Genomic DNA, 13,672 nt, shown 5'->3' on the forward strand with positions numbered 1-13,672 from the left:
TACACTGAAAAAAATGTTTCATTCATCCAATTAAAAAATTTTTTTGGTAATGATTCACATCTATATTTTTTTAACTTGAGCCAATGAAAAATAAATAACTTGCCCGTAGGGCAAAAATAAATAAATAATAAATAAAAAATTGAAAAACAAATAACTTGCCCTTAGGGCAAGTTATTTACAGTGGGTACGGAAAGTATTCAGACCCCCTTAAATTTTTCACTCTTTTGTTATATTGCAGCCATTTGCTAAAATCATTTGTTAATTTTTTTTCCTCATTAATGTACACATAGCACCCCATATTGACAGAAAAACACAGATTTGTTGACATTTTTGCAGATTTATTAAAAAAGAAAAACTGAAATATCACATGGTCCTAAGTATTCAGACCCTTTGCTGTGACACTCATATATTTAACTCAGGTGCTGTCCATTTCTTCTGATCATCCTTGAGATGGTTCTACACCTTCATTTGAGTCCAGCTGTGTTTGATTATACTGATTGGACTTGATTAGGAAAGCCACACACCTGTCTATATAAGACCTTACAGCTCACAGTGCATGTCAGAGCAAATGAGAATCATGAGGTCAAAGGAACTGCCTGAAGAGCTCAGAGACAGAATTGTGGCAAGGCACAGATCTGGCCAAGGTTACAGAAAAATTTCTGCTGCACTTAAGGTTCCTAAGAGCACAGTGGCCTCCATAATCCTTAAATGGAAGACGTTTGGGATGACCAGAACCCTTCCTAGAGCTGGCCGTCTGGCCAAACTGAGCTATCGGGGGAGAAGAGCCTTGGTGAGAGAGGTAAAGAAGAACCCAAAGATCACTGTGGCTGAGCTCCAGAGATGCAGTCGGGAGATGGGAGAAAGTTGTAGAAAGTCAACCATCACTGCAGCCCTCCACCAGTTGGGGCTTTATGGCAGAGTGGCCCGACGGAAGCCTCTCCTCAGTTCAAGACACATGAAAGCCCGCATGGAGTTTGCTAAAAAAACACCTGAAGGACTCCAAGATGGTGAGAAATAAGATTCTCTGGTCTGATGAGACCAAGATAGAACTTTTTGGCCTTAATTCTAAGCGGTGTGTGTGGAGAAAACCAGGCACTGCTCATCACCTGTCCCAACAGTGAAGCATGGTGGTGGCAGCATCATGCTGTGGGGGTGTTTTTCAGCTGCAGGGACAGGACGACTGGTTGCGATCGAGGGAAAGATGAATGTGGCCAAGTACAGGGATATCCTGGACGAAAACCTTCTCCAGAGTGCTCAGGACCTCAGACTGGGCCGAAGGTTTACCTTTCAACAAGACAATGACCCTAAGCACACAGCTAAAATAACGAAGGAGTGGCTTCACAACAACTCTGTGACTGTTCTTGAATGGCCCAGCCAGAGCCCTGACTTAAACCCAGTTGAGCATCTCTGGAGAGACCTAAAAATGGCTGTCCACCAACGTTTACCATCCAACCTGATAGAACTGGAGAGGATCTGCAAGGAGGAATGGCAGAGGATCCCCAATTCCAGGTGTGAAAAACTTGTTGCATTTTTCCCAAAAAGACTCATGGCTGTATTAGATCAAAAGGGTGCTTCTACTAAATACTGAGCATTTTTCAGTTTTTCTTTTTTAATAAATCTGCAAAGATGTCAACAATTCTGTGTTTTTCTGTCAATATGGGGTGCTGTGTGTACATTAATGAGGAAAAAAAAATTAACTTAAATGATTTTAGCAAATGGCTGCAATATAACAAAGAGTGAAAAATTTAAGGGGGTCTGAATACTTTCCGTACCCACTGTATATATGAATACATCTTTTTTGATGACTGGAAAGAAACAGGATTGACTTCAAAAGAACAGGGTTTATTTGAAATGCATTTGAAATATTTCTAACAATATTAATGTCTTTACTGTCATTTTTGATCAATTCAATGTATGCTTGTTACATAAAATTATTTTTATTTATTTACTTTTTTTTTTTTTTTTAGCAGTGTGTCACGGTTTCCACAAACATAATAAACAGAAAAACAACTCAGAATATATTATTTCGGTTTCTGAAGGATCACGTGACACTGAATGATGCTGAAAATTAATCTCTGCAACAAATAAACTAATGTAATGTAATAATTAACATTTACAACAAATAACAAATTAACATGTATTAAAATATATAACAGCTATTGTAATAATATTTCAAAAATATTACTGTTTTTACTGTAACTTTCATCAATTAAATGCAGCCTTGGTGAGCAATAAAAACATATATTTATTGCAAATTTGTGACCGGTAATGCATATATATTATGTCTTATTCTGTCTTGTTAAATTTCAACATTCTATCAATATTTTGAACATCATTTTTTACATCCAATGAGCTGAGAAATCTCTTTATTATGGGCATTTAGCGGCACAAGTACATGCAGCATATTTAGTTCTTACAAAACACATGGTGAAACTCACCTCGAGCCTCGAAGACATTCATGCATGCATCACATATGCAAACTCTCTCTTTGTCTTTTCCTCACTCAGACTGCTTTATTTAAGATTCTCTGCCTCTCTCCCAAGGGCTAACCTCACCCTCCAGCCCTACGACAACTATATTTATCCCATTCTGTAGCCCACACACCATCACACACATGCATACACTTTCTGAGGGGGAAAAATGAATAGTGGATATTGTTGTTAAGAACACAAAACTGAGATACTTCAAGAAATTCAAAGCCAATTTATTATTAACACACAGTTCTCAAACGGATCCAGTAGAGAAGACACCATCTGGACTATGATAAGAAAACGAAATAACAGATTCAAGAGCGATAAAAATCACAGAGCAATGTGAAATATTGTTCTTTTGTTTAAAAAGTGCATTAACACCTTTATGTTGACTGTCTCCGTGTGCCCATGTGATCTGATCATAGTTCCAGTGCTTGGCAGAGGCCTGAGAGCTCGAATGTGGCCTCTGTACAAAATCCGCACGAGCTTGTTTACACTATTGCTGATCCAACACTAGTGTTATTAAACCAGAGAGGTCGCATCTACAAAAGAAAAACCGAACCGTGTCAAGTGGACATTTTATTTGTTTGTTTTTAATCAGTGGGAAAAAAAGAAACTGTTGTTTATAATTTTATTACAACCACTTTGCAGCTTTAAATGATGAATGCAAGATGTATTAAGTATTTACACTGCACAGATCACTGTACAGTAACCTAAAAAGCATTGGACACTTAAGAACATATGATTGTCATCAGTGTTGGGGAAAGTTATGCGTTACTCCATAAAAAGTAACTAATTGTGTTACTGTAATTACTTAGAAAGTAATGCGTTACATTAATTTTGCATTAGCCTACTTTTTGTCACCTAGGCTCGGGTTGGATCATTATTTTTATTTTTTTTTATAAACAACAAAACCTAAATGTTAGGCCACGTTCACACAGCAGCAGAATACGGTTGTCAGTCCTGTTTTTGAGTCCATAATACGGTTACGTTCACACACAGTTCGGTTATTTACGGGCGTGACATTCTGTCACACCCGTACATTTTCAGGACTCACAACCGTTACCGCATTCTCGGAACACACGCGCTGTGTGAACGGAACAGGACTGGACAACTAGTTGTCTGTCACGTCATACAGTGCGAGAGAGAGCCGCTCTGGCGCACAAACCCGTGTCTACGTGTTTTCACGTGTGTTTTCGGTAACTTACAGTGACGGAGAAATGAGCTGCGTGTCATCTGAACGTTTTAGAGCCCGTCAGTTTTCCACCGGAGCCGCTCCGGTCAGCTGCTGTTGGTTAATGAATATTTGACGAAAGAACTCGCGGCTCGATTGGACTCTTGTCGTGTCAGAAAGTGATAAGACTTTCAGTTTTATGCACGTCGCCATCTTTGATTTTACTTTGGTCACTGTCGCTATGGTTACTGGTAAGGAATACGGGCTTGACTTCCGTTGCACGTTCATACAGACAGTATTCTAAACACAACTGTAAGCTGCTGTGTGAAAGGGACATTTCGAGACTCACACCTGTAAAGAAAATGCGGTTGTCAATCCCAAAAACTGACAGTGTGAACGTAGCCTTATATTTCTGGCAACTGTAAAGACCCGTTCACACCAAAAGTTAAATTAATAAGCCTCAGGCAGAAGGAAGTGCCTCTGCACCTCACTCCCATTTTCTCTTAACACAGGGACAGGTCGGTGAATAAATGGGAAAAGATCCTGTTTAAAGCTTTAGTACAGTAAGGCAACCACACGCGTGTCCATGTTTAACGCTTCTCATAGCTATGTGAAAATAAAAACAAAGTACTTAGTTGATATTTGAAAAAGTAACTCAGATATTTCAATGTAAATTTAAAAGTAATGTGTTACTTTACTAGTTACTCGAAAAAAAGTAATCTGTAGGGATGTAACAATATTATCAATATCGTGATATTGCGATAGCAAAACTGTCTCGATATTATCATGGTCACATGATGATATGAAAAGATAGGTCTTCCAGGCAAAAAGTGTGGTTGACTGGTTTTTTTTCTAGGCTTGATTGTGTTTATAGGGTGCAGTCTAACGTGTTAATGCTTCGTTTAAAAAAAACAAAAAAACATAATTTTTCACATAATTTACCTTTATTCCACACCACTCTGTCTCTTCTCCTATGAACGCTCTGATGATTTCCTGTTTTTATGAAGCCCCTCCCTCAGAAATAGCAGCGCAGCATGGCCTCGCCCCCTTTGTTGCGTGTTCCTGGGGGCGGGGCTTATCTGGGTTTGTGATGTCACAAACCTGGGAAGTAACTCGTTTTAGTCCCTACGCGTCATTTTTGTAGGCATTAAACTGCCATCATTTTAAAAGACTATATCTCCGTTTGTATTGAACTTTTAACTTCTTACTTTGCAGATATTGTTTATGCTCAAACAGCAACATTACACACTAACTAACGTTAAAAAAGTGAAATCGCAATCAACCACCCCTTTAAAATATATTTAAACTTCCTATTCTAACATAAAAGGTCTTTCAAGTTGTGTTTTGGGCCATTATGCTTTGGCACAGTATCTGTCAAACGAACTGAAACCGAAAGCACTTAGGGGCCCATACCTTAAATATGTCTCCTCATCTTCGTCCTCCTAATTGCCTGCTCATTAATTTTCTGGCTTTCGCGCCACAGCAGCTTATAAATTAATGTTTAAACATTTCTATGGCCTCCGTGCTTATTTTCGTATGACAGCGTGCTTTATGCCATCTTGTTATCGTTCTTCTGCACATGTGGATAGGGCTGGATGATATGGACAAAATTTATATCACGATATATTTCTTAATTTCGGTCGATACGATATAATTCCGATATCAATATAAATACTATTAAAAAAAGCCTCGTCAAAACTGCCAAGAACGCCTGTGCATACAAACTTATGAAAAATTTATTTGCCAAGTCTATGACACCTCATATAAAACCATATAATATTTTAGAAAAAAAAACAGCACAAATAAATTAATTTTCACCTTTTATTTGTATTTAGCCTTTATACAAACAAGAAATGCGAAATCACTGTCAAATAATCGTCTCAGACTCACCTAATTAGTATTAATATATTTAACTTCAAACTATAGGCTAACATAACCTACCAGTCAAAAGTTTTTGAACAGTAAGATTTTTAATGTTTATAAAGAATTCTCTTCTGCTCACCAAGCATGCATTTATTTGATCCAAAATACAGCAAAAACAGTAACATTTAGAAATATTTTTACTATTTAAAATTGTTTTCTATTTGAAAATATTTTAAAATGCAATTTATTCCTGTGATTTCAAAGCTATATTTTTAGCATCATTACTCCAGTCTTCAGTGTCACATGATCCTTCAGAAATAATTATAATATTCTGATTTGCTGCTCAAGAAACATTTATTATTATGTTGAAAACAGCTGAGTAGATTTTTTTCAGGTTTCTTTGATGAATAGAAAGTTCAGAAGAACAGCATTTATCTGCAATAGAAATCTTTTGTAACATTATAAATGTCTTTATCATCACTTTTGATCAATTTAAAGCATCCTTGCTAAATAAAAGTATTAATTTCTATCATTTTTTACAAAAAAAGAAAGAAAAAAAAGAAATCATACTGACTCCAAGCTTTTGAACGGAATAGTGCAGAATAGCTTTTTATTTCAGATAAATGCTGATCTTTGGATCTTTCTATTCATCAAAGAATCCTGAAAAAAAAATGTACTCAACTGTTTTAAATATTAATAATCAGCAAATCAGCATATTAGAATGATTTCTGAAGGATCATGTGACACTGAAGACTGGAGTAATGATGCTGAAAATATAGCTTAATAAATTATTGTAAAATATATTCAAATAGAAAGCAGTTATTTTAAATAGCAAAAATATTTCAAAATTTTACTGTTTTTGCTGTACTTTGGATCAAATAAATGCAGCCTTGGTGAGCAGAAGAGAATTCTTAAAAAATAATAATTAAAAAAAACCATTCAAAATCTCCAGTAATGGCTGTAATCAAAGCAGCTCCGCTCATGAATGCTTCTTTATCAGATCAAATGAAAACGCCATCAAAACTTTTCAGAAGACAGTCAATTCCCTTCAGAGATACATTCATATAAAACACCCGCGACCTGTTTTGATTTTGAAACGTGCAGTGCTCATGTTTATTCAACGAAGTCAAACGCCACAAATAAATCAATGTATGGGAAACACTGGTAATGTATATCGAAATATCGGAAATGTGTTTAAAAATCATATCACCGTTATTGAAAAAAATTATATCACGATACATATTGATATTGAATTATTGTCCAGCCCTATTCAGAACCATGACCAGTTCACACTGGAATCTGATATTGGCCACATTAATAATAGTCAATGTGAACAGCCATAAATAATAAAAAAAAATAACCCCAGATCTGAGCAATGAATCGGAATTGAACACTATTGCTTGCAGTGTGAACGTGGCCAAAGATTTTTCTTTTTTTTTTCAAATGAATGAATGAATGAATATGTAAGTAAATAAATAAATAAATAAATGTGTATGTTTAAAATTATAAAATTATTATCTTATTTTCTGGTTGTGAAATGTTAATTTATAATGTTCATTTGAGAAGTACTTTGAGATGAATGAATGAATGAATGAATGAATAATCACCAAAACACCAGCTGATCAGAAGTCATTGCAGAATAGTTCGAAAACTAAAGCTAGTTTTGTGAAAAGCTTGTACAGCATTTATATATTTCTTTCTGCATGCAATTAAACATTTTTTTATATTATGATTTATTAAGTTCAGAAAAGACTGTGTGCATCACAATCAGTGTATGTCATCTGAAATCTTGCCTATTTCTGCACATACTTAAAAAGAAACTTCATTTACAGTTATCCTAACAATGTAAATTATATCTACTAAACCTCATTATGAACATTTGCAATATGCACGGATAGCTTAGCAAGTTTATCTTTTTATAACTTTTAATAAGTCGTGTTTAATCTTGCTTCAATTAGGTATGATCTAGTAGAGCATTAATTAGATTTTGGTCAGGCTGAATTTTAGAGTGTACTGTGGGGGAATCTCACCAGTATCCCAAAACATTCATCTTGGGCTCTGAAAACAGTTAACGACCAGTTTGAACAGTTCAAAGGTTACTTCACAATTACAAGATTTACAGAATTAATTCAGTAAAAAGAAGACTGCAGATTACCGTAAGTACAAGAAAAATGCAAACGGCACGCACAAGACAGTTTCAATGAACTCAGTGATATGAGTTCTCTAGTACTGAAACTCTTCGTTTTCTCTTCCTCCCCTCTTCTTTACAATCTATTTATTTACTTCATTATATTCTGATTATTTGAATTATTTTCAATATTATTTTATTTATTTCCTCTCTTTATCTACTGATACTGATTCTCTCTCTCGCTCTCTCTCTCTCTCTCTCTCTAATATAGTGTACTTTATATACATACAAGATAGAGAGGTGTACAACATATATACATAACACAATCTTACACCAACACTTCACATAATTACATGTAAATTTAACTTCATTGTTTGTGTTTTTGTTTTTGTTTAGTTTGTTTGTTTATTGTCCGACTTGCATTATTTACAGCACAGTGTTTTTGTTTTGTTTATTTTATTGTCTTATTTTGTCTTGCTCTAAAAGCACATATAAAAAAAGAAGAAAATGAAAAAGAAACAGACATACAAATTAAATGACAGGGCCCTGAAACTAAAATAACAGTAAATTTGGCTTTGGACATTTCCTAATGCCATTCCCCCATATTTAAAATCCATATTAGAATGCATGAAAATAAAACCAATTTTCTAAGATTTCTTATGATCGAAGCAAATGTAAAAGTAGCTGAGATTTGCTTGAGATAAAACTGTATGAATAGCATGTCGCAATAAATCTGGCATTATAAAAGTGTGCACAGACATACAAATTAAATGACAGGGCCCTGATGGGGGAAACTGAATGAAAGATGCAGCAAATTAGCTCAACTGTAGGTTACATCTATATTTCAAGCAAAAACTAAAATTAAATTGTCACCAATTACCTCAATATCACAAACATAAAAATGCATGCTGGCCACTGGTTATTGAGCCAGAAAAACAGAAGTAGAATAAAATAATTTTTTTTAAAGAAACACATAAATAAAAAAAATAAATAAAAAAACTATAATGAATAGCATGTCGCAATAAATCTGGCATTATAAAAGTGTGCAACAAAAAAGCAAATGGCACAGATGGACTGTTTTTTCTGCCTAATGGAGACACGGCTGGTTGGGTAAGCTGAGTGATCGGCACAGGCAGATAATATATGTAAGAGAACAGAGACTACTCGATAATCATGCTAATCCTGAACACTGCCAAACATTCAGCACACTCACACTGCCAAGAATCTGCAGAGAAACACTCACACAATCATAGACACCAATCACGCATACGCTTACACCCAAACACACATGGAAACACACACTCTCCGACTGACATGCGAGCACAAACCATCAGAAACACTCGCTCACACACAGCACTGCATTCAAGAGGCTGCCCATTTCTCTGCCACTCTCCCAAAGTTGTACATTACAAAGAACGCTACGATTTCAAAGCGAAAAACGCCTGAAGACAATTAAGCGAGGTCTCTAAAAGGCATCTGATACGCAGCTCCCTTTGAGAGAATATTCTAAATATAAACGCATATTGGAAATGGGATTTTAGTTTGACTTCAGGCAGCTATATGTGGTTTCCAAGGCAACTCTTTTTTTGTTTGTGCTAATGGGTGGGATACAGTAAGACGCGCATTTACATTGTAAGTGCAGAACTTCTAGACGGATAATTAATAGTGAGATGTGTTTCGCTTCAGCGTAACACACCTTTCCAATCTGGTCAGCTCACAGTCTTTTGGCTCGGAGGCAGAAACATATTTCTGCAGCTCAAATACATGCAAAAGTACAATGAGTCCATATGTGTTGCGTGCGTTTCTGCTTCCTTGCTAAAGAAAACAATTAAGCGTTTCACTTCTTAGTTTTCCGTAAGATCTGTAATTATACTACAGATACACATAATTGCTGTCACTTTGCATTACGTCGGAAATTAAACTAGCGCTACAGTCGTCTCAAAGCAGTGAACGGTCCTCATTAATCTAACTTTCTTCATAAGCAATTAGATTAACAGCTCTCTCATCTTCATCAAGAAAAACATGCAGCTGGAAAATTCACTAGATTACCAAGAAAAGCAAAAGGAGTTAACCTCTGGATGAAGATGTTGCTGCGGTGGCCTATTGTTTTTTGTGCATCCGGCCAGTGTTGTTATTCTTAAACTAAATTAAATGTAAAACTTTCATTAACTGAAATAAAACTGAAATAATTGAAATAAGACTATAAACACACACACATATATATATATATATTTTTTTTTTTTTCATAACATTTGCACTCTGAAAAATAATGCACAGTGCTTAAGTTAATATACTGTTAATATAAACTTAAACATCAGTTAATTAAAATAAAATAAAAATATTAAATGAAAAATTTAAACCTAAATGCTTAGAAATGTTAAAAGTTGTGGCCACAATGTTGCTGAAATTAAAGTTTATGTCTTATAATGTACCAAAACCATAAAATAAAAAAAATAATAAAACAAAATAAAATAAAATGTATTTTTACTGAGGCCAAATTTATATATATATATTTTTTAAATAAAACTGAAAACAACCCTGAAAATAAATCATATTAAACAGAAATATTAAAAACCCAAAAAATAACAAAATGACAAAAGTTACGTAAACAAAAGTACTTAAATTCTAACTAAAATTAAAATGTAAATAAAATTAAAAACTGAAAATATAAAAATTAAACTAATTCAAAATATTAATGAAAAAAACTATAATAGTTTACAGATAATATTAATCTAACACTAAATCTGGCATGGGACATTCCTGAGGCCATTCTCCTCAATTTCACATTAACCCTTCTCTCCTTTTCTCTTCAAATCAAATCAAATCAAATAATTATGAAATGAAGAAATGAAGAAATGAAATGAAATGAAACGAAACGAAACAAAACAAAATAAAATAAAATAATGAAATGGAATGGAATAAAGAAATAAATAATAAATAAAATAAAATATAAAATTAAATAAAATAATAAAAAATGAAATGAAATGAAATAATGAAATAAAAAATGAAATGAAATGAAATGAAATAAAATAAATAATGAAATAAAATGTAAAAAAAAAATTCTGAGGTCAAATGAAAAGTTATTTTTTTTCATAATTTAATCTCTGACCACGTTCCACCCTCTCTCGTCTCCTAAAGCCTGTGTTATACTTTCCGCGTGCGCTAGTCCGCTAGTGTCCGCTATGGTGCGCGTGACGTAAAAATCGTCATCGGAGAGTGTGCGCGGAGGCTCTGAGCGGACATCCACGTGCCTCCCATTTTTTGTGATCAGTTGGCTACTGCGCATGCGCAGGCTGTGTGAAGAAGCCCGTTGCTACTCGAACCTGTACAATCCGTCGATAAAACAATATAAAGACAGCCAGATGTGCAATAACTCTGGGCAATTCTTTGTTCACATGTTTGTTTATTGTTCAAGCCGATCTACTACGCATGTATGGAACACGTCCGCGGAGCGGACAGTTTCGGTAGTATAATTGCAAGTAGTCCGCGTCCGCGATGTCCGCGTCCAGATTGTACGCGCGGAAAGTATAACACAGGCTTAAGACTCAACAGTTTGTGCTTCCCCATCATTTAATCCCCATCTTCAAAAAGCCTGCATTACAATCTCAAACAACAAAGGTGCATCCCAAATTGTTAATATCATTTTGAAATGAGCAGAGACATTGTTAAAACTAAACTTCATCCACGCTGGGATCCTTCAGAAGGATCTGCAGAGCGGCAGGTGCTACACACATCCAGAACAGCACAAGGTTTGACAGACAATCCCTCTGGAGTTTAGGAATAACACTGATCCCACACCCTCCTTGTTACCTCACACGATCGGTTCCAGGACAGCAATCACGAGTTTACGAATTTGGGTTTTTGCTGGATCCATTTTCCAAATTTAAATAAACCTTCAGACTTGGACGAAGTTTTGATTTTCTGAAAGTTACAGCCTCAGTTCTTAGTTCGATGAACTCATTTATCTCTAAAGAGTAAGTAAAAAATCATACACCTAAATAGTAAAGACACTTCACACAACCTTCACCCAAAACATCATGATCATTTTATACACCTAACAACACTATAAGAGGGCTAATACACTGCATTTTCATGAGCTCATTGAAACGGTTTGAATCTTAAGTACCAGATTGCCGGGCTGTCCTCAGAAACACAGAAAGCTTCTCAAACGGATTCTGACACCTCTCCTGTTAGCCCATCAGCGCTGCTAACGCTAACACAAGCGTTCACAGGCACTGCATGTATCACCACAGAACACATTCCTTCCATGAATTTCTTCCCTATCAGGATTAATTATGGCTACTAATGTTGGCTGCGTGTGAGAATGACTGTCATAAAAGGGAAATTTTACTGCCGCTCAATAGTCATGTCCTCTTTGCACTCCTCTGTGTGGGATGATGACATTGACGCCATTCGTGGACACCCACCAAAATGGCTCTCCCACTGGCAAGGGCCGAGCCTGAGATTTCTGATTTGGTTTGCCAGTGCAACATGACAGATGAAAATGGTCTGGCTAAGGAAGCCTTAGCTTGAAAGCCTTAAGTTGACCCGAGTCTTTCATCGTTCTCATCTGCCAAAAGAGATAATGCTAGTCTGAAACAAACTTATGTTAATATTTGTGTTAATAGACGTTCATGTGTTCGCCAACAAAGACAGGCACAATTATTATTGCCACAACAAAAAAAAAAATGGAGCCAAATATTTTTAAAAGTCAACTAAAAATGTTTACACACTAAACACTACATATTATAAATCTACAGATGGACAAATGTTGTGTGTTTTAGAGTGGACACACTTGATTTAACCATACTTTTTGAAACACATAGCTACAGTAGATAACAGAAGTATTGAATATTATTATATTGTATTAATTATATATTTATTATAACATTAAAATGCAATTCAGTCCCTTGAATAGAAGGAAATAGGAAGCAATAAAGTTATAGTTTGGCTTAATAATAATTTGTGACCCTGGACCACAAAACCAGTCATAATCATGGAACATGATCTTTACTTAATATCCTAATGATTTTTGGCATAAAAGAAAAATCTATAATTTTGACCCGTACAATGTATTTTTGGCTATTGCTACAAATATACCCCAGCGACTTAAGACTGCTTTTGTGCTCCACGATCACATTTTATTAAAATATTACATTTATTACATATTAAACAAATTTTTATTAAAATATGCCAAAGTATAGTTCAGCATAATGCTTTAATTATATTTCCTTTTATTTCCTCAATTCATATTGAATACCTCGTTTCTATGATGAACATGTTTTAACTTCTGATTTTAATTTTTAATATATTTTGGAGCGCATAAAGTCAAAACTGTCAGGGTGATACAATGATAATGAATAAAAAAGCCTCATTAAAAGGATCAAATTCTTGAAAGAAAACCTTAATCATCAGATAGAAATAAATAAGTTTATAGGTTATGCTGCTTAGTAATAATTGAAAAACTGTCAGTGCAGCCAATCAAAGTCATGTGGTGCGACATACAGGATCATTTGATCTTTTTATGATGAGGAAAGATTGTTTTTGGTTGTTAAATATCAAGTAGTGCATCTAATAATTAATCATACTTATAAAACCCTTAATGATCAGATAGAAATTGTATTAAATTAGTGATTTAATATAATATTTTTATTGTATTCCTAAAAAAATATATGCTGCTTAATTCATTTAATAATTTAAAAAACAGTGTCAGTGTGGCCAATCAAAGTCATGTGGTGCGACATATCAGATAATTTGATCTTTTTATGACGAGGAAAGATTGGATTTGGTAGTAAAATGTCAAGCGGCGTATCTAATAATTAATGATACCTGCAAAAAATACTTTTCATATTACAAATTAAATATTTTTATGTAAATACTCCAGCTGTTTTCCAGCTGTAAAGAAAATATTTTATTACTTTAATGTAAAGTACTACTTCTAGAAGCTTGCGTTCTGCAAGTGAACGGCGTATTATTGTGTCATCTCAAAGAGGCACAAAATCACTTTCACAGACTTTTTCATTAACTGTTCCCTCC

At 34.7% G+C, this 13,672-nt stretch overlaps 1 protein-coding gene and 1 long non-coding RNA gene across 4 annotated transcripts in view; one reads left to right on the top strand and one right to left on the bottom strand.

Annotated features, from left to right (window-relative positions):
- Window positions 1-4,140, top strand: part of LOC107710845 (uncharacterized) — a 5,724-nt gene extending 1,584 nt beyond the window's left edge. Inside the window, exons 2-3 of the long non-coding RNA XR_001636640.1 lie at window positions 861-863; window positions 4,048-4,140. This is a non-coding gene — a long non-coding RNA (uncharacterized LOC107710845). The remainder of the gene's footprint in view (window positions 1-860; window positions 864-4,047) is intronic.
- The window catches only part of pebp4 (phosphatidylethanolamine binding protein 4), a 118,051-nt gene that overhangs the window by 81,428 nt on the left and 22,951 nt on the right, over window positions 1-13,672 (bottom strand). The gene's annotated exons all lie outside the window — the stretch shown is intronic.

This window comes from Sinocyclocheilus rhinocerous, unplaced genomic scaffold (genome assembly GCF_001515625.1).
Source record: "Sinocyclocheilus rhinocerous isolate Xijiao unplaced genomic scaffold, SAMN03320098_v1.1 scaffold1198, whole genome shotgun sequence".
NCBI lineage: Eukaryota > Metazoa > Chordata > Actinopteri > Cypriniformes > Cyprinidae > Sinocyclocheilus > Sinocyclocheilus rhinocerous.